Source organism: Glycine soja, chromosome 15 (assembly GCF_004193775.1).
Source record: "Glycine soja cultivar W05 chromosome 15, ASM419377v2, whole genome shotgun sequence".
NCBI lineage: Eukaryota > Viridiplantae > Streptophyta > Magnoliopsida > Fabales > Fabaceae > Glycine > Glycine soja.
The window spans coordinates 41411287-41435577 of NC_041016.1; positions in this window are offsets into that span (position 1 = coordinate 41411287).

A 24291-nucleotide genomic window follows, 5' to 3' on the forward strand; every position below is an offset into this window, starting at 1 on the left:
ATTCTGCTACAGATGAACCAAACATCAATAAACCTGACAAGAGTCCCTCCATTAGAATCCAAAAGATGCACCCCAAGGAGCTGATTATAGGAGATCCAAACAGAGGAGTCACTACAAGATCAAGGGAGATTGAGATTGTCTCCAATTCATGTTTTGTCTCCAAAATTGAGCCCAAGAATGTGAAAGAGGCACTGACTGATGAGTTCTGGATCAATGCTATGCAAGAAGAATTGGGGCAATTCAAAAGGAATGAAGTTTGGGAGCTAGTTCCTAGACCCGAGGGAACTAATGTGATTGGCACCAAGTGGATCTTCAAGAACAAAACCAATGAAGAAGGTGTTATAACCAGAAACAAGGCCAGACTTGTTGCTCAAGGCTACACTCAGATTGAAGGTGTAGACTTTGATGAAACTTTCGCTCCTGTTGCTAGACTTGAGTCCATCAGATTGTTGCTTGGTGTAGCCTGCATCCTCAAATTCAAGCTGTACCAGATGGATGTGAAGAGCGCGTTTCTGAATGGGTACTTGAATGAAGAAGTCTATGTGGAGCAGCCAAAGGGATTTGTAGATCCAACTCATCCAGATCATGTATACAGGCTCAAGAAGGCTCTCTATGGATTGAAGCAAGCTCCAAGAGCTTGGTATGAAAGGCTAACAGAGTTCCTTACTCAGCAAGGGTATAGGAAGGGAGGAATTGACAAGACTCTCTTTGTCAAACAAGATGCTGAAAACTTGATGATAGCACAGATATATGTTGATGACATTGTGTTTGGAGGGATGTCGAATGAGATGCTTCGACATTTTGTCCAACAGATGCAATCTGAATTTGAAATGAGTCTTGTTGGAGAGCTGACTTATTTTCTGGGACTCCAAGTGAAGCAGATGGAAGACTCCATATTCCTCTCACAAAGCAAGTATGCAAAGAACATTGTCAAAAAGTTTGGGATGGAAAATGCCAGCCATAAAAGAACACCTGCACCTACTCACTTGAAGCTGTCAAAAGATGAAGCTGGCACCAGTGTTGATCAAAGTCTGTACAGAAGCATGATTGGGAGCTTACTATATTTAACAGCTAGCAGACCTGACATCACCTATGCAGTAGGTGTTTGTGCAAGATATCAAGCCAATCCCAAGATAAGTCACTTGAATCAAGTAAAGAGAATTCTGAAATATGTAAATGGCACCAGTGACTATGGGATTATGTACTGTCATTGTTCAGGTTCAATGTTGGTTGGGTATTGTGATGCTGATTGGGCTGGAAGTGCAGATGACAGAAAAAGCACTTCTGGTGGATGTTTCTATTTGGGAAACAATCTTATTTCATGGTTCAGCAAGAAGCAAAACTGCGTGTCCCTATCTACTGCAGAAGCAGAGTATATTGCAGCAGGAAGCAGCTGTTCACAACTAGTTTGGATGAAGCAGATGCTCAAGGAGTACAATGTCGAACAAGATGTCATGACATTGTACTGTGACAACTTGAGTGCTATTAATATTTCTAAAAACCCTGTTCAACACAGCAGAACCAAGCACATTGACATTAGACATCACTATATTAGAGATCTTGTTGATGATAAAGTGATCACACTGAAGCATGTTGACACTGAGGAACAAATAGCAGATATTTTCACAAAGGCATTGGATGCAAATCAATTTGAAAAACTGAGGGGCAAGCTGGGCATTTGTCTGCTAGAGGATTTATAGCAATTACTTCTACCTGAACGTGCTCAAACGTTAATAGCGCGTTCACTACTGGGCCAAAACAAATTCGACTGTTGCTTCACTCGTCCCTCTACATTCCTCATTCAAACTCATATTTACGTGGTAATCTCGGTTTCATCAGCATTCCCCAACAGCTCTCTGAGATTTACGAAACCACTCCAAAGGCTCTGCTTCTCCATGGCTACCGCACCAAAAGAAACTTCAGCTCCTGGTTCACCCTCTGTACCATCATCTCCATCATCCACCAAAGCACCATCACACCAGGAACGACCTGAATTCACTATCCAACCCATACAAATGATTCCTGGTTCAGCCCCTGTTCCTGAGAAACTGGTCCCTAAAAGACAACAGGGAGTGAAGATTTCTGAAAACCCTAACCTTGCAACAAGTCCTAGGGAAGTAGACATGGAGATGGATAAGAAGATCCGCAGTATTGTGAGTAGCATTTTGAAAGATGCCTCTGTCCCTGATGCTGATAAAGATGTTCCAACATCTTGCACCCCAAATGTTTCTGTCCCTGATGCTGATAAAGATGTTCCAACATCTTCCACCCCAAATACTGAAGTCCTCGCTTCATCCAGTAAAGAGGAATCAACAGATGAAGAGGATCAAGCCACAGAGGAGACCCCTGCACCAAGGGCACCAGAACCTGCTCCAAGTGACCTCATTGACCTAGAAGAGGTAGAATCTGATGAGGAACCCATTGCCAACAAGTTGGCACCTGGCATTGCAGAAAGACTACAAAGCAGAAAGGGAAAAACCCCCATTACCAGGTCTGGACGAATCAAAACTATGGCACAGAAGAAGAGCACTCCAATCACTCCTACCACATCCAGATGGAGCAAAGTTGCGATCCCTTCCAAGAAGAGGAAAGAAATTTCCTCATCTGATTCTGATGATGATGTCGAACTAGATGTTCTCGACATCAAGAGGGCCAAGAAATCAGGGAAAAAGGTGCCTGGAAATGTCCCTGATGCACCATTGGACAACATCTCTTTCCACTCCATTGGCAATGTTGAAAGGTGGAAATTTGTATATCAACGAAGGCTTGCTGTTGAAAGAGAACTGGGAAGAGATGCCTTGGATTGCAAGGAGATCATGGACCTCATCAAGGCTGCTGGACTGCTGAAAACTGTCACCAAGTTGGGAGATTGCTATGAAAGTCTAGTCAGGGAATTCATTGTCAACATTCCCTCTGACATAACAAACAGAAAGAGTGATGAGTATCAGAAAGTGTTTGTCAGAGGAAAATGTGTTAGATTCTCCCCTGCTGTAATCAACAAATACCTGGGCAGACCAACTGAAGGAGTGGTGGATATTGCTGTGTCTGAGCATCATATTGCCAAGGAAATCACTGCCAAACGAGTCCAGCATTGGCCAAAGAAAGGGAAGCTTTCTGCAGGGAAGCTAAGTGTGAAGTATGCAATCCTGCACAGGATTGGGGCTGCAAACTGGGTACCCACCAATCACACTTCCACTGTTGCCACAGGTTTGGGTAAATTTCTGTATGCTGTTGGAACCAAGTCCAAATTTAATTTTGGAAACTATATTTTTGACCAAACTGTTAAGCATTCAGAATCTTTTGCTGTCAAATTACCCATTGCCTTCCCAACTGTATTGTGTGGCATTATGTTGAGTCAACATCCCAATATCTTAAACAACATTGACTCTGTGATGAAGAGAGAATCTCCTCTATCCCTGCATTACAAACTGTTTGAGGGGACACATGTCCCAGACATTGTCTCGACATCAGGGAAAGCTGCTGCTTCAGGTGCTGTGCCCAAGGATGCTTTGATTGCTGAACTCAAGGACACATGCAAGGTGCTGGAAGCAACCATCAAAGCCACCACAGAGAAGAAAATGGAGCTGGAACGCCTGATCAAAAGACTCTCAGACAGTGGCATTGATGATGGTGAAGCAGCTGAGGAAGAAGAAGAAGCAGCTGAAGAAGAAGAAGAAGCCGCTGAGGAAGATGCAGCAGAGGATACAGAATCCGATGATGATGATTCTAAAGCCACCCCATGACCATCAGACCTTTATTTTTGCTTTTACTTTTACTAGTTATTGGTCTGTAATATTTGCACATTAATTTCATGCATTCTACTTTTGTCAAATTCTGTCTAAAAAGGGGGAGTAATTATTATGCATGATTCATGATTTTGAGTAAGTAGGATACTATGTATGCGATAGTAGTATTATGCATGATTCATGATGTTGAGGGGGAGTTGTATGTATATGATTTTGAGGGGGAGACTGCTGCTGCTGATGATGACTGATGTAAGCTACTGTAACTACTAGTAGCTGATAGAAGATGCTGCAGTAAGAGCATGGAGACAGGGGGAGCAGAAAGCTGATGTCACATGAGATGTCTTGACATCCTGGAAAAGACTAGTAGCTGATAGAAGATGCTGCAGTAAGAGCATGGAGACAGGGGGAGCAGAAAGCTGATGTCACGTGAGATGTCTTGACATCCTGGAAACGACTTGCAACTTGCAGAATTTTGCTGTCGCCACTACAGATACCGCTGTGCTTGATTACTCTGATAATGCAAGTTGCTGATCCCACTTGCATAACTGCTCGTACCTGCTCAGGAAGTGTCTAAGTATGTTTTAGACAAAATTTGCCAAAGGGGGAGATTGTTAGTGCTTAGCTCTACTGAGTTTTAAAAGATTGGCTAAGATTTTGTTAAAACATAAGCACTTAGACAATGAAGGAAAGCTGGAGTTGCTGCACATGATGTCCAACGTTATGTTAAGGAATCAGATTGGGCTGCACAATGCACAAGGCAAGATAAAATGTCAAATGAAGAATTGAAGCTGCAGGATCCACGATGTCGGATACAATGTCCAGGACATCCTGCCCGAAAATACTGGACACATAAATCTGTTATATCTTTAACAGATTGTGCAGGATCCACGATGTCGGATACAATGTCCAGGACATCCTGCCCGAAAATACTGGACACATAAATCTGTTATCTCTTTAACAGATTATTGTGCAGTTAGCAACAGATTAGACGATCTATCTCTAGGAACGAATTAAAAGATAATTAAAGTTCGAATTACAAACTTGAATAGTTCGTTCAGGGATTAAAGATTAAAGATAAAAACTAAAAGATCAAACTTTATCTTTTAGATCTTTAAGTGCAGATTTTCAGGAGAATGATAGATCTTATCCAGCGCAAGTTGTTGCAGCCCAGATACGCACACTGCTATATAAACATGAAGGCTGCACGAGTTTTCCACCAAGTCCGGGATTGAAGAGTTATTTTGTGAGTTTTGGGACTTGAGTGTTTTGTGAGCCACCTTGATGTTATCCTAACATCAAGTGTTGGACCTGAGTGTGTAGAGTTGATCTCTATTGTTCAGAGAGCAATCTCTGGTGTGTATTTGATTTAATTGTAAACACGGGAGAGTGTTTGAGAGGGAGTGAGAGGGGTTCTCATATCTAAGAGTGGCTCTTAGGTAGAGGTTGCACGGGTAGTGGTTAGGTGAGAAGGTTGTAAACAGTGGCTGTTAGATCTTCGAACTAACACTATTTTAGTGGATTTCCTCCCTGGCTTGGTAGCCCCCAGATGTAGGTGACGTTGCACCGAACTGGGTTAACAATTCTCTTGTGTTATCTACTTGTTTAATCTGTTCATACAGTCAAATATAATCTCCATGTTCTGAAGCGTGATGTCGTGACATCTGGTACGACATCTGACCTCTGTATCAGAATTTCAGTGGGGCTCGCTTAGTGAGATTGTCTTGCTTAGTGCAATTCTAAACCCAAGAGAGATTTGGGCTTAGTGGGCTGACCCGCTGGGCCCAATTAACATGAAAGTCTAGACAGAGAGGGAATTGCGCTTAGCACACTGGGGCGCTTAGCGAGATGACTCGCTTAGCCCAAATCCAAAAGATGAAATTCTAGAGAAGTTTTTGGGCTTAGCGTAGGAGTCTAGCTCAGCAAGACCCCATCAGCCAATGAGGAGGGGTTGGTGCGCTTAGCGCAAGTAGTGACTCGCTCAGGGCATGAAGAATCATTCGCACAAGGCACGCTGAGCGAGTGGATGATTGAAAAATTTTCTAAGTTATTTTTCATCCACAACTTCAAAGAAGCTTAATCAACCCCATATCAAAATGCAAAACATGCTGATGACTCAAGCAATCACAAACAATTTAATCCTAACTATATGCAGTGATGAATGAAAATTAAAAAGAGTTGGGTTGCCTCCTAGTAAGCGCTCGTTTAACATCATTAGCTTGACGCATAGTACCTCATATGTCTTGATCAAATTGGGTTCCAACCTTCAGAACCCTCTCATTCTTCTCTTTGTTTACCTTTAAACAATCATCCTGATCAGGTTAGTGCTCTATTGTATCAAACAAGTCAAATTTGACCTTCTGGTCATCTATGCCCATTTCTAGCTTCCTTTTTCCCATGTCTACCACGCAATTGGTGTCATACCCTAATTTCGTCCGGGGACCTTTGCTTGATGACATGCAACTTTTGTTTGGTCCTTGTGAGGTGCTTGGCACCCATCATTAGGCAATTTGTGAAGTTCCGGGACATGCCGGAAATCAAAAGAAAATACTGATGCACAATCTGTAAGGTTCTGTGACACACCGGAAATCAAATGGAAGCATCGTTGCATAATTAGTGAGGTTCCGTAACATTCTGTAAGTCAAAAGAGGGGATGATTATGTAATCCGCAAGGTTCCGTAACATTACGGAAAGAAAACAAGTATCGTTACGAGATTCGTAAGTTTCTGTAACTTTACGAAAAAAGAATCACCAAAAAAGGTAAGGGGGTGAACTTATCAAGATAGGGGTGTAAATAGCAATTCAAATCTAGGCCCTTCCGGAACATTTTGGAACTTGGTTTGCTTAAGGAGGAAGCAACTGGGCGGCAAGCTCCTCCACGTTTTTGAAAAATGGTTTTCGCGGCTTCCGTAATACTTCCGTAAAATTTCCGAAAATCTTGGGTAAGCATATTCCACTTAACATTGGTCAAAGGGAAGAGAAAAAAAGATGAAAATCAAATTCGAAAACACTTCCGTAAGGCTTCCGTAACTTTTTCGTAAAATACGAAAAGGGGGGTGAACTTAGTAATTCGGGTGCGCTTAGAAATCTTGTTCATTAAGTCTTTGGGCGGCAAGCACCTCCCTTTTTTCTATAAATAGGGGAGGGGGGAGCTGTTTCAAAATGTTCAAGACCCTTGGCTATGCATTTCGGCTATTTTGGGCAAAAAAACACGTTTTCGTGAAGAAAAACCAAGTCGAAGTACTTCCGTAACGCTTCCGTAAGCGATTCTATGAAAATTCTTCATCGTTCTTCGTCGTTCTTCACCGTTCTTCATCCGTTCTTCGTTCGTTATTCGTTCTTCAACGGGTAAGTTTTCAAATCCGAGACTTTCAATTCATTTCTTGTTTTGTGTACTTTCACTTTAATTTCGTTTACTTTCAGTTTTCTTTTCTTCCGTTTTTAACGTGCTTTAACCGTTTATTTAAGTCGTTTTCTCGTCTAATAAATGATAAAATGAATTTCAACCGATCATTTGTGTTGTAATCTCGTTTAATCACTGTTAAAACAAAATTTAACCGTTCGATCGTGCCGTAACCACGTTGGAAATCAAAAAAAGAGGTAAAATAATAATATAATAATCAAAAAATATTTTTCAGTAAAGTAAAGCGAAAAATCAATCGGACGTTTTCTCTTTGGGATTTCTCATTCTTAATCGAATTGACTAATAACTAAGGTGAAACTAAGGCTAAAATCAACTCGCCTAGTCAAGCTTGTCCACAAAAATAGGTTTTTGAAAGTTTATCACTTCAATTTCTTATTAAGTAAAATGGGTCATTTTTAAGGTCCAACGCCTTAAAATGATCACCTTTCAAGTAAAAAGAATCACTTGATTCACGCATAAGAAAGAACTACGTAGGTTTGATTTTCTCATCCCAATTGAGGAATACGTAGGAGCAAAGGGAAACACCCTTGTCGACCACAAAAAGAGAAAAAATATAAAAAGGGTATAAAGGATATAAGGACATAAAAGGGAACGTAAAAATCAAAGTCATGTTTGCACATTCGATTAAAGGCTGTTGTCCCTTGTGACGGACGTGTGGGGTGCTAATACCTTCCCCGCGCGTAAATACAACTCCCGAGCCTTTCACTTAAAAGTTCGTAGATCGCGTCTTTTCCGGTTTTTCCGACGTTTTCCTCAAATAAACGTTGGTGGCGACTCCGCGCGTATTCCTTTCGTGGAACACGCATCCCGCGAGTCACGCGTCGCCCTCCTGCCGAAGGGTAGGTTGCGACAATTGGCAGTTAACATGAAGGGATGACCCAAAATCAAGGGGATTTCAGTGTCCTCTTCAATATCCATCACGACGAAATCTACAGGGAAAGTGAATTGTTTCACCTTAACCAGAACATCTTTAATCACTCCATATGGCCTGGTAATGGACCTGTCTACTAGCTGCAGTGTCATCCTAGTTGGCATAATCTCCAACTCCCCAATTCTCCTACACATGGAGAGCGGTATCAAGTTTATATTGGCCGCCAAATCAATGAGAGCCTTACCAATCGACACTGGACCAATAGAGCAGGGAATTGTCACACTCCCAGGATCCTTATACTTGGGTGGAAGGATCCATTGAATCACAACACTTCAATTTCTTTCCACTACAATATTATTACTATGAATGTATTTGCTCTTCTTGGTTAGCATATCCTTCAGAAACTTAGAGCAGAGTGGCTTCTGTTGCAGGGCCTCTCCGAAGGGAATGGTTATCTCCAATTTCTTGAAGATATCAAGGAACCAAGCTAAATGTCTCCCCTTCTCTTTCTTTGATGGCACCAATGGATATGGTGCCTCCTTCCCAGAAGTTGAGACTGCCTTTTTCCTTCTTTCTCTTGCAAGCTCACTCTTAGTCTTTCTCTTATCCTCATTTTCTTTCTTTTTTTCATTTTTTTCTTTTTCTTCTTTTTCTTTTTCTTAATTTTCTTTTTCTTTTTCATTTTTTTCTTCTGCATCTTTCATTATGTTCTTAATCACTTCATACTCTTCTTCTTTATTTATTGGTATCTCTTTCAACTGATCATCCTCTTCTTTGATCACTAGCTGTTATTTTTCATCACTTTTTCTTCCCTCATCCTCAACCAGAATAGCCTTTCTGCCTCTGGTCATAACAGCCTTACATTCTTCCTTTCGATTCTTCTTAGTGTTTGCTCCAAAATTGCTAGAAGAATTCTCTGCTATTTGTTTGACCAGCTACCCCACTTGGATTTCTAGGTTTTTGATGGCAGACTCGGTGCTCTTATGATTAGACATAGAAACCTGCATAAATTGCGCCAATATTTCCTCTAGCTTGGTGGTCCTGTCATAGAGGCTAGGCCCCTGGTTCTGTGGCCTATTGGATGGTCCACCTCGGTCCTTGTTGAATTGATTTCCTGGGTGGGATCTCCATTGCCCCTGGTTCTGGTTGTAATTTGCACCTTGCTGGTAACCTGAATATCCTCTTGCATTAAATCCAGGCCTGTTTTGATTCCCCATGTAATTCACCTCTTGAGCTGTGTCATCTAAGGGAATACAAAGTCTGGATTCATGGGCTCCCCCACATATGCTGCAACCTCCAACCTGCAAAACAACTAAACGTGAAGGTTGATTAACCTGCAATTGATTAGGCAACTTACTCAATGTTTCAGTCAAAGTCTCAAGTTGCTTAGAAAGCAACTTGTTTTGTGCCAAAGTCTCAACTTACTTAAGAAAGTACCATATAATGCAAAAAAGATCCTACTTTATTCCCATGAAAGTAGTAGTAATAGTAATAGAATAAGAAATTATGAAGGTTGTTACCTGCTCATAAAGAAAAAATATTGCTATCAAAAACACTTGTGAAGCCTAACCAACAACCGCACGACTTGAATCTGGATCCAAGTAGATCAAAACACATTCTGAAATTATAAAAGTTTGCAGACTTATAAAAATATCAGAATGAATCAATTTATCATTCCTTGATCGTGAAAAATGTGAGTATTAACTAAACTAAAATTAAACTAAAAGACACACACAAAAATGTAAAATAGTTAAAGAATAACCAACAAGAAATTAGTAAATTAGCATCAAATCCACCAGCATAGAAAAAAATAACAACTAAAAGTCAGCACAAAACTATAAAAATAAAGTGAAAATTAAGAATTTTTATGGCAGAACTTGAATTCTTCCTGCAATATTCCATTTTCTCAAATATATGTCGTAAGATCTATGAAGGGACACAACATTGCTTTCCAATTATAAAATTCAAGCGTTATCTTCAAAGTCATTTTCAATTTTAAAACTTTAGATTCTATGATCTCTTTGTATTCATATTTATCATTTCCCAAAGAGATGCGGACAACTAACAAATTGTTATTTATATCAATGCAATAGGCAAAGGCTTTTAGAGATGTCTTGAAGTTGTATAATTGTAAGTTGTGTGATGAAATACAATATTGCTTTCCAATTATTAAATTCAGAAGCATTGTCTTTCATAAAAATTCATAAAACAGTTCATTAAAGAAGAGAATGAAAGAAAACACAGAAGAAGCACAGGATATGATATCAGCACAACTCAGTCTTTATAACCCTTTTGTATTTAAAACTTTTTGATTATAAGAACTTGATTATTCTTTTCCTAGAAGGGACTGATACCTGCAAACAAATTCTCGATTACATTGGAATAGTAACAAAATTTCACAACTGTACAAGAGAGAGAGAAGAGAGACAGACAGACAGAGAAGCAGATACAGAGCTAACAGCCCATACATACCTTGGATCCATACCAGCAACAAATATAATATTATTTAATTGTTGTACATCACACAAATCTACAGGGACTAGCTTATAGTGAGCACTAAAAACTTCTCTTTTCGTTGGCAAAGAATGACACATACAAGCATCAGTTCAGATCAGTAGTAATCATGAATTCTATCTTTCAGTATTGATGGTTTCAAAAATCACAATGTAAAGATCATATTGATTATATCCTCAACTCAAATGCTACATGTCAGTTCTTAGATGCTCGTAGTTAAAAGATTAAGATTGGTGGCTGAATCAAAGTTGCTCTAACCTTCTGGATCAGAGCAAAAGGTTCATCCATGATTCCAAGCATATGTTTTACTCTAATTTTAATAGAGATTTGAAGGGATATAGACTATACTATCTTGAGCTTTATTTTTATCTAATTTAATCTGACAGATTACTTTATGGGTCTAGACCCAACTCCAGCTTTCCTCACAGATAATTCATTTAGGCATTTTCAATTATAATGAACAATCATTAAATAAAATGTTTTTGGAATTTATAAATATTTCATTCCACTTTTAAAGAAACTAAACTATCCTCTAAAGTATCACCATCCCTCTTGGTATTATTATATGCATTTTCCTTTCATTTGTTTGATTAAAGAATTGGTGAGAGGAAATGTTTACAAGACTAGAAGGATTAAATGTCTAGGGTTTGAAAACTATCAAGGGTGTGAATTTTTTAAATTGGCACTTGAACACCATGTGCTACCACAAAAGAAAAGGACATCACCATAATAAGAGAATAAAAATCATCAGAGACTGTCCCCTCCATATAAAGTATCATATTCGGCATTGCTTACCTCTTGATATGTTTGCTGTTTCACCAAGTTTATTCCTCAATTGACTGTGATTCTCAATAAGAGCTGCCTTTTTACTAGTTACCTTGATTACAAATACAATAGAGGTTTAAATTTCTATACAAATAGTTACAGTTAAGAACTTACAATTTAAAAAATATTTAAAGCTTAATATCTCGTCATTTTGCAATTAGATATAGATTTAGTCAAAACAAATAGTATACATGCACGAGTTTCTAGAAAAATACTGATGACCTATCCCTCTCAGAACCCATAAACAACAAGAAATATAGGTTGCATTGCAACTAAAAATTTGAAAGGTATTGAAGTTCCTGCCTCCTTAAAATCCACTTCCACATACAAATATGGTGTTTTCCCCTCATCCTGCAAAGAAAAGAATTTTAAGTTACAACTGTAAATCAGCACAACACAAGTTTCGTGAAGCTAAGCAGAAGGTTGATAGGAAAAAATGGAATAAATGGTAATGGGTTACAAAGTACAAAGTTTCACAATTTCCATCCACATCCAGAGTCACATGGAGGCTATTAGAAACAGCCCAAGAGTAAAGATTCAAGCAAAAGCTGCATACATATATATTTTTTGCATCTTTGATGTGCATTGCTGAAAGAAGAAAACATTATTCTCCATACCAGGCAACAATAACTCTAATCTAAACAACAAAGTTATTAAAAATAATAGGAAACAGAGAAGCTTTACACTACTTATACAACAGATTAAGTTTAAGCTTATGAATAAAGTATATTTTGCACACATATTACTATATCATAATTGAAATAATCATACACCAAAAGCTTGATAAAGTAGAGACCATTTTACATATGTTCAGCACTTATAAAACAGCACATCAGCAACCATATCCAAACTATTTTTGGAGCCATCAGACCATTGGAAAAACAAAGAGAGGAAGAGCAAAAGCAAAAGGGAAAGCATAAGTGCCAGTCATGGAGAATTCATAAGGCATAGAGAGTCAATACATACATATACCTGTATTAGAATATTCCACCAATAAGAAATTCAAATTCAAATTAACATTATTAATTCATCCACATTCATACTTTTCCTCATCCATTTGTATAACTAACCGCACAGTTCTGAAAGGAAGTTACATTCCACATTAAAAAGAAATAAAAGAAAAGATTTTCAGCTAAAACACAGTTGTGGCATGAGAACTCAAATTTCAAAATAATTGATTCTCACAATGTCTATGTTTTGTGTAGTAGAAAGTATGACATTCAGTCCTAAAGATTGAGATAGCAAAAGCAGCAGACAATTAGCACAAAAGCACATACAACAATGAAATCAAAAGTGTCTCCATGTCGTTTTAAAACACAAAGTAATAAAATTTCACCAATTTTTAAATGCAAAAGCATTGGATCAATATCAATTCAATCCAAGCCTTCAATTAACCTACAAGGCTCCAAAAGAATAGCTAACTTGTATTTTATAAGGCAGAACCAGATTAACTTTTAAGTAAAACTTGCACAGTACAACTCACAAGGAAAACCAGGCACCTACAACTAAAAATATGTTGGGTCAAAGCCTGCTCCAAGTGATAATATCTGCTTCTTGATTAAGGCATCTCCATCTGTGTTATTCTCAACATCACGAAACTGATAGAGAAGTTTCCGCGTAGCAGCCCAACGAGCAAAGTAACCTTCAGAATCACAAACAATAAAAATGCATTAATAAACTAATAAGTTGAAGGTAGGAACTTAAACAAGTAAACTCCTTAAAAGAAGCTAAATCCTACCACGATTAATGATTGGAGATCTCCTCACAGGCCTTCTCACAAATAAATGAATATAATCATCTTTCATGTATCCCTTTTTTACAAATGACCTACAGTTAGTTTTTGGAGAGGAAATATTCATCATATAAGAATAAAAACTATAATTCATTTGAACACTGATGAAAACTGAATACAAGATGAAAATTTATGACTGAAAATGAGTAAGAATAAAATCAACATTATTGGAACAAATGTTACATGGATTATCATAAGATTTGCAATGTGGGACAGGACTTTTTCCAGTACACAGAAAGGATGGACAGACCTAATCATATCAGATTGATATTAATGATCAAAGTTCATTTGAAGTTAGATTGTTTTGCATGAACTACAGTCTATATTATTACCTGGTGAAAATATAGTTTGGGTGGACCCAAATTTTGTCAATTATTTTTTTCTATCCTGTTTTTAAAATAATTTTTAACTCACAAAAATTTATACACAAGTTTCAAACTCTATGTTATTTCTTCTCCAACATGAATGGGCTAGCCAACCTTAAGGCCTATTATATGTCTATATTTGTAAAAAGAAAAAAGGAAAAAAAATAAAGAAGCTAAATGATATTGTGCATTTTATATAATTGGGGTTATTAGGTTAGGTTTCCATCTTCTTGTACTCAACAACTTTGTATCCTCACTTGGTCCAACTTGTCTCTTATTTTGTCAACTCCGCAACTGGCAACCATGAGAGGTTTTTCTATTCATTGTGTCATCAACATATATATATATATATATATATATATTGTACATTTACTAATGTTGTTGTTTAAATATAAAAGATTCATCCATGAATTTATATGTCTTGATGGTTGTTTGTTAGATCCAAAAACAAAGCCAAAAGAAAGGGCAAAATGATTTTTTCGCAAAGATTTCTGACCCCAAATTCGTCCATGCTAGCATCCAGCTCACTTGGGCTAAAGATGTAACTTCATCCCTAAGCAAGCAACTCGCCTGGGCGAGCTACAGCTCACTTAGGTGAGTGGATGCCTTCACCAGTAAGCAACAAACTTGCCTAGCCAAATTTGTCTACTCTACTAGGCTATTTTTTATAAATAGTCATGCATTGTTGAAGGAAAACACATTCCATCTGAACAAAAACCAGAGAGAAATGCAAAGAAAGAGTGAAGAAGAGGGAGAAAAGGAAAAGTGGAGCCGAGGTGTTGCAGAATTCCGACTGTGGATCACTTCCTTCGTCATTTCTCTTGTTAGTCTTGTGCTCTGCGCAATGATCGGTTAGTTTTTTCTTAAGGATTGGATGTAATCTTTGTACCCTTATGTATCCATTTTGATATTATATATGTATGAATCTTTTCTACTCATTGTTCGTAATTTCATTCTACTCATAATGCTTGATTCTATTTGATCACTAGTGTCATGAAATTGGATTTTAAGTGAGACTGGAAAGTAATCTTAGAATTTGAACTGAATGATTTTACTCTTTACGTTACGTTGCTAGAAACATAGCATAACATTTTGCTTACAAGAAAACACGAGCATATAATTATAATGCTGGGATATTTACTGCATATGCGAGGGATCAATATTTAGTAAATATTCTTAGGTTCCAAGAGCAAGGGATCGACTTGGGATAACTTAATGTGTGCATCACTAATGTTGGAAAATGATTCTTATATGCTAATCTTATTAGGATACTATGGGTATGAACGATGAAATCCAATCCTATGTTTTCTTGAATTAGTTTAATTCATTTCTGGAATGTAGGTCTTTTCGACACACTGAATTCCATTATTTTTTTATTTCCATATTTCCGTTATTTTTGTTATTTCCATATTTCCCGTAACTCCGTTATTTTCACTATTCTTTTACTTTAAGTTTTCTTTAGTTAGTCAAACCAAAACCAATGACATTCGATTAAATTTATACATAACTATTGAACTGATAACCTTTATCCGAATGAAGTAAGTAAACTCAAGTCCTTGTGGAGACGAACTCTTTCATAAATGTGAAACCTACAACGACAATGGGTACACTTGCCAAAAGTCCTAACAAGTTTCTAGCGCCGTTGTCGGGGACTTGAGTCATCCACTTAGTTCTTTCGGATTTAAACTTTCAGTTTGATAGACTATTTTTTATTTTGTAATTATTTCTGTTGATTTTGTATAAATTCTCTCTTTTATTTTTTCTTACTTTTGTACTTATTTCTTTCATTTCGATCTTGTGTAAATTTTCTCTTACTTTTATTTTTCACTAACCTTGGTGCTTACATGTTGTTGTAGTGTTTTCTTTTTCCTTTATGCGAGATAAAAATCCAATGGATACAACGTCATTTGATCCGAAAATTACCAAGACTGAAAGGAAAAATAGAGAGAAAAAGAAACAAGTAACCACTATAACAGCGGGTAAGTCTTCTTCTTCTTATTATCTTTCAACTAATAAGCCACTTGTAGAAAATAACATGGTTGAAAGAGGAGGAGAAGTAAATAGACCACCCAGGAGGACTCTAGGTGACTATGCTTATCAACAAGGCCCAAAACATTACAATATAGTCATTCCTCCTTTTAGCAATAAGGTCGTGGAATTAAAGCCAACATTGCTTAGTCTAATTGGCTCACATCCCTTTGTGGAATGGATCATGAGGATCCATGCACACATTTGTCTACCTTAATGGAACTATGCAGTACTATGGGAGCTTCTGACAAAGAGGTTGAAGCTGTCTACCTTAGAGTTTTTCCATTTTCATTAGCAGGTAAGGCAAAAACATGGCTCCAATCACATCCAAATAAAAGCCTCAGCACTTGGGAAAAGGTGGAGGAGAAATTCATAGCGAGGTTCTTTCCTTCATCAAGATTTATCTGTGCAAAATCCACCATCACGACATTTTCCCAAGGATTTGACGAACCTCTCTGTGAGACATGGGAGAGATTCAAAGCTTTGTTGCGGAGGTGTCCAAACCATAACTTTGATGATGTTGCACAGCTACATATCTTTTATAGTGGTTTGAAACCTCAAACCAAGATGACCATTAATGCCTTAGCTGGACGCACTATGATGTCCATGAGTCCGGAGGAAGCTATTGTAATCATTGACTCCATAACAACCAGCAATTATCAAAGTCATCATGATAGAGTTGTAACACAAAGAAAAGGTATAATGGAGCTGGACACTCAAAGTGCAATTCTAGCTCGAAACAAACTCTTGATGCAACAAATTGAGGCCTTAACAAAGTAGACAGGCCAACTTCTTCAGCAATATCACCAAGGTGGACCACAGAAAACAAATCAAGCTCACCAAGTTCAACAAATTTTAAGATGTGATTTTTGTGGTGGTAACCATTAGAATGGCCACTATTTAGCACCTGGTGATGGACAACAAGAAGAGGAGGCCCATTATCTGCAGAACCAATCCAAACCTCAACAAAACTTTCAAGGAAGCTACCAAGGTTATAGGGGTGGCTCAGGTTAAAATTAGCCTCATGGCTGGAGACCACATAATAATGCATACTATGGTCCAAATAACACTTCTTTTGCAGGTCCTTCTAATAACTCATATGGAGGTTCTTCAAATAAGGGTCCACAACAACAACAAGCTCAGCCAGATAGAATGTCCAAGATGGAAGATACTTCAACCCAATTTATGCAGGTATCCATCTCAAACCAAAAGAACACCGGTGCTTCTATTAAAAATCTAGAGGTTCAAGTAGGACGACTAGCAAAACAAATGTCTGACCACGGAAGTGGATCCTTCTCGGCAACCACAAAGGTCAACCTAAGAGAACAATGTAAGGAAATTACAACTAGGAGGGGAGCATTGATTGGTTTGAAGGACGGAGGTGAGTGTAGTGAGAAAAAGACAAATGAAGGAGTTGTGAAAATAAGTGATGAAAAAGAAGTAGTCAAAATATAGCAAAAGAATGAAGTATTTATTAGCTAAAGAGGAGGAGAAGGAAATGAGTGAAGTGGAGAAGCAAAAACTAAAGAAAATAGCATCTAACAAAAGCAAAGTTGTACTAGATCATCTACCAGTTCAACATCTTCCTTATCCATATGCTCCATCAAAAAAGGATAAGGAAAATCAGTACTCCCGTTTTTTAGATATTTTTAAGAAACTGCAGATTAACATTTCCTTTTCAGAAGCATTAGAGAAAATGCCAACATATTCCAAATTCATGAAAGAATTTCTTACAAATAAAAGGAGAATCACAGATGATGAAACAATAGAGCTAGAAGCAGGATGCAGTGCAATCATCCAAAAAGCCATTCTAGAAAAATCATGAGATTTCGGTAGTTTCACAATTCCTGTGATTATTGGGAGATTATCGGTGGGTAGAGCACTTCTTGATTTAGGTGCAAGCATCAACCTTATGCCCTTATCCATGATCAAACACATTGGAGAAATTGAAATTAGACCCACATGGATGGCTTTGCAAATAGCTGATAGAACTATCAAGCATCCTTATGGTATTATTGAAGATGTGTTGGTGAAAGTCGACAAATTTCTCTTTCAAGTCGACTTCATGGTGATGGACATGGACAAAGACAATGAAGTTCCATTAATTCTAGGCAGACCTTTTATGAAGACTGCCAAAGTAATGATCGATGTTGACGATCGAAAACTCACTGTCAAAGTCCAAGGTGATGAAGTGCAATTTAATGTCTTCGAAGCCATAAAGCACCCAAAAGATAAAGAGGAGTGTTTTCGGATGGATGTCTTGATGAGGTAATTTCTGATTCTAGAAAGTATATTCAAAGAAAAGATGGGTTAGAGAAAACATTAACTAAAGCGTTTGAGGAGATGAGTGAAGTTGAAGCAAAGAATAATTCAGAATGTCTCCAACAACTAAATGCCTTCAGAGAAATTCCTTACCACCAATCTCTCTTTGAAGAAATAAAATAAGAGAAGCCAAATAAAGCAACAATAGATCTGAAAGCCTTACCTCCACACTTGAATTATGTTTTTCTTACAGGTGATTCACATAAACCAATCATCATCAATTCAAATCTCTCTAAAGAAGAAAAAAGAGTGGTGAAAATTTTGCAAGACAACATACGAGGAATTGGCTAGACCTTATCAGACCTCACAAGTATTAGTCTTTATTATTGTATGCATAGAATTTTAATGGAAGAGGATTATAAACCTCTAGCTCAGCCACAAAGACGCATCAATCCAACCATGAAAAAAGTGGTACGAAAGGAGGTAGTCAAGCTATTAAAGGCTGAAATGATATATCCTATTTCTGATAGCCAGTGGGTAACTCCAGTACAAGTAGTTCCCAAAAAAGGTGGTATGATTGTTATAAAAAATGGAAAAACCAATGAGCTAATACCAACTCATACTGTTATGGGTTGGAGAATGTGTATTGATTACAAGAAGCTCAACAAAGCCACCAGAAAAGATCATTTTTCATTGTCATTTATGGATCAAATGTTGGAGAGACTAGCATGGTAACAATATTATTTTTTCTTGATGGGTATTTAGGATATAATCAAATCACTATTAATCCTGAAGATCAAGAAAAGACATCCTTTACCTGCCCCTTCAATGTTTTTGCTTACAGAAAGATGCCCTTCAGTCTGTGTAACGCTCCTGCAACATTCCAATGGTGCATGCTTTCTATTTTCTTTGGTCTCATTGAAAAAAGTATTGAAGTATTTATGGATGAGTTCTCTATTTTTGGCTCTTCTTTTGATATATGTCCATCTTGTTGGATCAAGTGGCCTCAGAATAATTAAGAAGGGGGGGTTGAATTAATTATTACTAGACCTTTACTAATTAAAATATTATCCTTCTTAGGCTTTTACTATAATGTTAAGAAAATAAAGAACAAAGATAGAAACTTAACCAAAAGTAAAAGCAATAATTAAAGTGCACAGCGGAAAATAAAGAGTGTGGGGAAGAAGAAGACAAACACAAGAGTTTTATATTGGTTCGGCAACAACCCGGGCCTGCATCCAGTCCCCAAGCGACCTGCGGTCCTTGAGATTTCTTTTCAACCTTGTAAAAACCTTTACAAGCAAAGATCCACAAGGGATGTACCCTCCCTTGTTCTCTTTGAACAACCTAGTGGATATACCCTCCACTAGAACTGATCCACAAGAGATGTACCATCTCTTGTTCTCAGTCACAACAACCCAAGTAGATGTACCCTCCAATGTGTTAAGACAAAGTTCTCAGACGGTTAGTCCTTTGAAACTTTGTAAAGGGGGAAACAAAAGAATTCTCAGGCGGTTAGTCCATTGAAATCTTTTGTTTATGGGAAAGGGAAGAATCAAAAGAATTCTCAGACTGTGTCATTTTGAATTCTTTGACAAGGGAGAAAGGAGACACAAAAGAATTTAGGTGGTTAGTCCTTCATTCTTTTGGAAAAGGGAGAAGAGAGACACAAAAACAATTCAGGCGGTTAGTCCTTGGCGAATTATTTTTGGCAAAGGGAGAAGAGAATGAAAAAGATGAATAGCACAGTTTTGTTTTCAAGGTTTGGAAAACCAGAAAACTTTAGAAAGCTTTTTGGCAAAGGAAGAAGAAGAAGAAGTTCAAGAAGATGTTCAAAGAGATTCAAAGGTTGTAAAAGAATATGTGGAAAAGTTGTTTGTAAAGGTTGTAAGTCATATTCAAATTTAAATCAAGGTCTTGCTTTTATAGACTCTTCAAGTCTGGTCAAGAAAACCATTGGAAGAGTTATAACCTTTAGAAAAACCTGAAAACCATTGGAAGAGTTACATCTTTTGATTTTTGTTCAAAACTTGTCACTAGTAATCGATTACCAAATCATTGTAATCGATTACCAAATCATTGTAATCGATTACACAAAGCTTTTTTTGTGAAAGGATGTGACTCTTCACATTTGAATTTGAATTTCAACGTTCAAACACACTGGTAATCGATTACCAATATATTGTAATCGATTACACCATTTTGAAATTGATTGGAATGTTGTAAATTCAGTTGAAAGCTTTTTGAAAACAAAACTTGCCACTGGTAATCGATTACAGTTTACTGTAATCGATTACCAGAGAGTAAAAACTCTTTGGTAAAAGATTTTGTGAAAACTTCATGTGCTACTCAATGTTTTTGAAAAAAAAATAGTACTTATCTTTAATGAGTCTTTTCTTGATTCTTGAATCTTGAATCTTGAATCTTGATCTTGATTATTCTTGATTCTTGATTCTTGACTTGAAACTTGATTCTTGAATCTTTCTCTTGATTCTTGAATTGTTCTTGACTCAATCTTGAAATCATTCTCTTGGGCTTTTTGTCATCATCAAAACACCTTGAATCAATCTTGATTCATCATCATGAAGCAATGAGGCTTGCTTCTACACATCTAATCTTGACACTGTACTAAACTGGTGTGTTGAAACAAACCTGGTACTCAATTGGGAGAAATGCCACTTTATGGTGACTGAAGGCATTATGCTGGGTCATAAAATCTCAGTGTATGGCATTGAGGTTGACAAAGCTAAGGTGGAAGTCAGTGAAAAATTGCCACCACCAGTAAATGTCAAAGGCATTAGAAGTTTTTTAGGACATGTTGGATTCTGCAGGTGTTTCATGAAAGATTTTTCTAAAATTGTCAAGCCCTTAAGCAATCTTTTGAATAAAAAAGGTTCATTTCATTTTGATAAATTATGTTTTGAAGCTTTTGATACTTTGAAATAGAAAGTATCTTTGCACCCATAATCACTGCTCCAAATTAGACACTAGATTTTGAAATAATGTGTGATGCAAGTGATTATGCAGTTGGAGCAATTCTAGGTCAAAGGAAAAATAAAATTTTACATGTCATACACTATGCAAGCAAGATTTTAAATGAAGCTCAAATTAATTATGCAACAACTGAGAAAGAATTGCTTGCAATAGTATATGCTTTGAAAAAAATTAGATCTTATTTGATAGGATCTAAAATTGTGGTTTTTACTGATCATGCTGCTATAAGATATCTATTGGTTAAAGCTGATTTTAAACCCCGACTTATCCGTTGGATTCTGTTGTTGCAAGAATTTGATTTGGAAATCAAGGATAAAAAGGGAAGTGAAAATCATGTAGCTGGTCATCTGTCTAGGCTGACTGTTGATGAGGTGACCACACAAGGACCTAAGATTTAAGAAGAGTTTCCTGACAAGAAGCTATTTAAGATTTCAGTAAGGCCATGGTTTGTTGAGATGGCTAATTTTAAAGCAGCTGGTGCACTCCCTGATGATTAGGGGTGGGTAAGCGGGCCGACCCGCCCATGTAAGCCTGCATTGACAGCGGACCGGGCCAGCCCGCCCCGCATTCTTATACGGACCTAATAAATTGGTTCGCCCCCGCCCTGCGGACCCCACGGGTCAAATGGGCCGGTCTGCGGGCCTAGTTTTAAAAGAATTTCAATTTCAATAAAAATGCAACACAATAAAATTAAGTTCAACACAAATGTAAATAAAATATCAACAATTAGTCAATTACATCAATAAATAATGTCTTAACAAAAGAAAATCCAAGCAATAAATCTAAAATATGAAACTTAAACATCTCCAACAACAAATGATTCCATATTTGAAGTAGCTTGAGCCTTCTCCATCTCCACATCTTCATATTCTTTTCCTAAAACTCAAAACGATAATAAATATTAGAATCAACTCAAGTTAAGTGATTGAAAGACAATAATTATTACACATTATTTACCTTGCTCATTAAATCCTAGTAACCAATTTTTAGTACATATCAAGGCTTGCACATTATCACCAAGAAGCCTAGTTCAATATTTGTTAAGCACCCGTGAGCCAATACTAAATGCCGATTTGGAAGTCATAGTTGTAATTTAGATGCTTAAAATATCACAAGCCAACAATGAAAGATCTGGATTAAGCGGGATTCTTAAGGTGCTGTATTTGGTGGGATTCTCAAACCATGGATTAAGCGGGCTTACGGGCAACCCATGGACCCCACAGACCAAACCCGCATAGTCCGTGGGTTAAGCGGGGCGGGCCCAAAAATATTGCATAACTATGGACTATTTATAAAAATCGGTCGGTTACCCGCGCGGACCGTGGGCCCCACGAGCCAGTCCATGGACCTGAGCCCGTTTACCCACCCCTACTGATACTTTAACTTGGCACCAAAAGAAGAATTTTTTCAGGGATACTAAATATTTTGTGTGGGATGATCCTTATCTATTTAAAATTGGAACAGACAATCTCCTACGGAGGTGTCTAACTCAAAAGGAGGCCAAAAGCATACTGTGGCATTGTCGTAGTTCACTTTATGGAGGCCATTATAATGGAGAGAGGACTACTTTTAAGGTTCTCCAATCTGGTGTTTATTAGCCCACCTTGTTCAAAGATGCTCATGAATATGTCCAAAGGTGTGACAAATGCCAAAGAATAGGTGGACTCTCCAAAAGGAATGAAATGCCACTACAAAATATTTTGGAAGTCGAAGCTTTTGACTACTGGGGGATAGATTTCATAGGTCCATTTCCTTCATCTTACTCACATGAATACATTGTATTGGTTGTGGACTATGTAACAAAATAGGTGGAAGTAGTAGTGGTACAACATGTAGATACAAAAGCCGTTATTCGTTTCCTAAGAAAGAATATCTTCTCAAGGTTTGGCACACCCAGGGAACTAATAAGTGACGGAGGATCTCATTTTTGTAATGCCCAACTCACAAAAGTCCTCTAACACTACAGTATCAAACACAAGGTAGCTTCGCCTTAGCACCCTCAGACCAATGGGCAAGTTGAAGTTTCTAACAGAGAAGTTAAGAAAATCTTAGAAAAGACAGTTGCTCAATCAAGGAAGGATTGGTCCCAAAAGCTAGATGAAGCTTTATGGGCATACAAAACAGCATACAAAGAGTAAAAATCTTGTCACCTACGCCTTTCCAAAACAACATACAAAACAACATATAAAACAGCTTTATGGAAAATCTTGTCACCTACCTATTGAGTTGGAACATAAAGCATATTGGGCATTAAAATTTCTGAACTTCAACTCAAATCTTGTCACCTACGCCTTTCCATGAATTGGAGGAACTGAGGTTTCAAGCTTATGAGAATTCCAAGCTTTATAAGCAAAGAGTAAAAATCTATCATGACAAAAAGTTGTCAAAAAGGAATTTTCAGCCTGGTCAACAGGTATTGGTATTTAATTCTAGACTAAGATTGTTTCTAGGTAAGCTAAAATCCATGTGGTCTAGACCATTTATCATTAAAGAAGTTATGCCACATGGAGCAGTGATATTGGAGGACCCAACCACCAAAAGGACATGGACCGTGAATGGTAGCAGAATCAAACACTACTTAGGTGGAGATTTTGATAGGCTAATCACTATTGTCCAGCTGCAAGAGGCTTGAACCACAACAAGGACATCCAGCTATAAAGACGTTAAAGAAGCGCTCCTGAGAGGCAACCTAGTATTTTGAACTTTACTTTTAAAATTTCTTTTCTTCTGATTTCATACTTGTGTTATTTAAATATTTGTTTGTTTGAAATATTTTTAAATATTTTAGGATTATCATTTTATTTATAAGGGATTAATTATCCATGTTAAATTTTTCTACTAAAAAAAGCAGACTATTACCTCGCTAGGGCGAGTGAACGTCTGGAAAAAAAATAAAAAGGGGAGTGAAATCAAATTTCACCCCGCTCATTTCAAAAATCAAACTCCAAAACCCTTCTTCCTCATAAAGCATGAAGGCTACGCCTTCTTCACCCAGAAATTCATACTACTGACCTCCTTTTCTCCAATTTATGCATTTCACTTCATCTCATTCAAGTAAGAACCATGTTCTGTCTAATTTTTGCATCTTGTTTATGTGTTATTTGATGATTTGTGCTTTCCTCTCAATGAAATGAAATTTAATTTTTTGTATGAATGAATGATCATTTGTTCAAAAGATATGTTGTTCTGAATTATGTAGGCCTGCTCTTGCTTTTCTACTTGTTCGCATTTTTTTATTGTTCTCAATCCCTCATTTATACATGCCTAAACATGTGCACACCAAGTGTTCGATAAAATTTCACAATGGCTATACTATGTTTTCCTTTAAAAATTTGAATGCTTAAACATGTTTAGTCATTAGTTTAGGTGTGAGATCAACTCAAATTGATAACTTAAATGGGGCTGTGAATTGAGCTTGAAATTACAACATTTCCTTAAAATGCAATTACATGAGTTATTAGTAAGCAATTAAA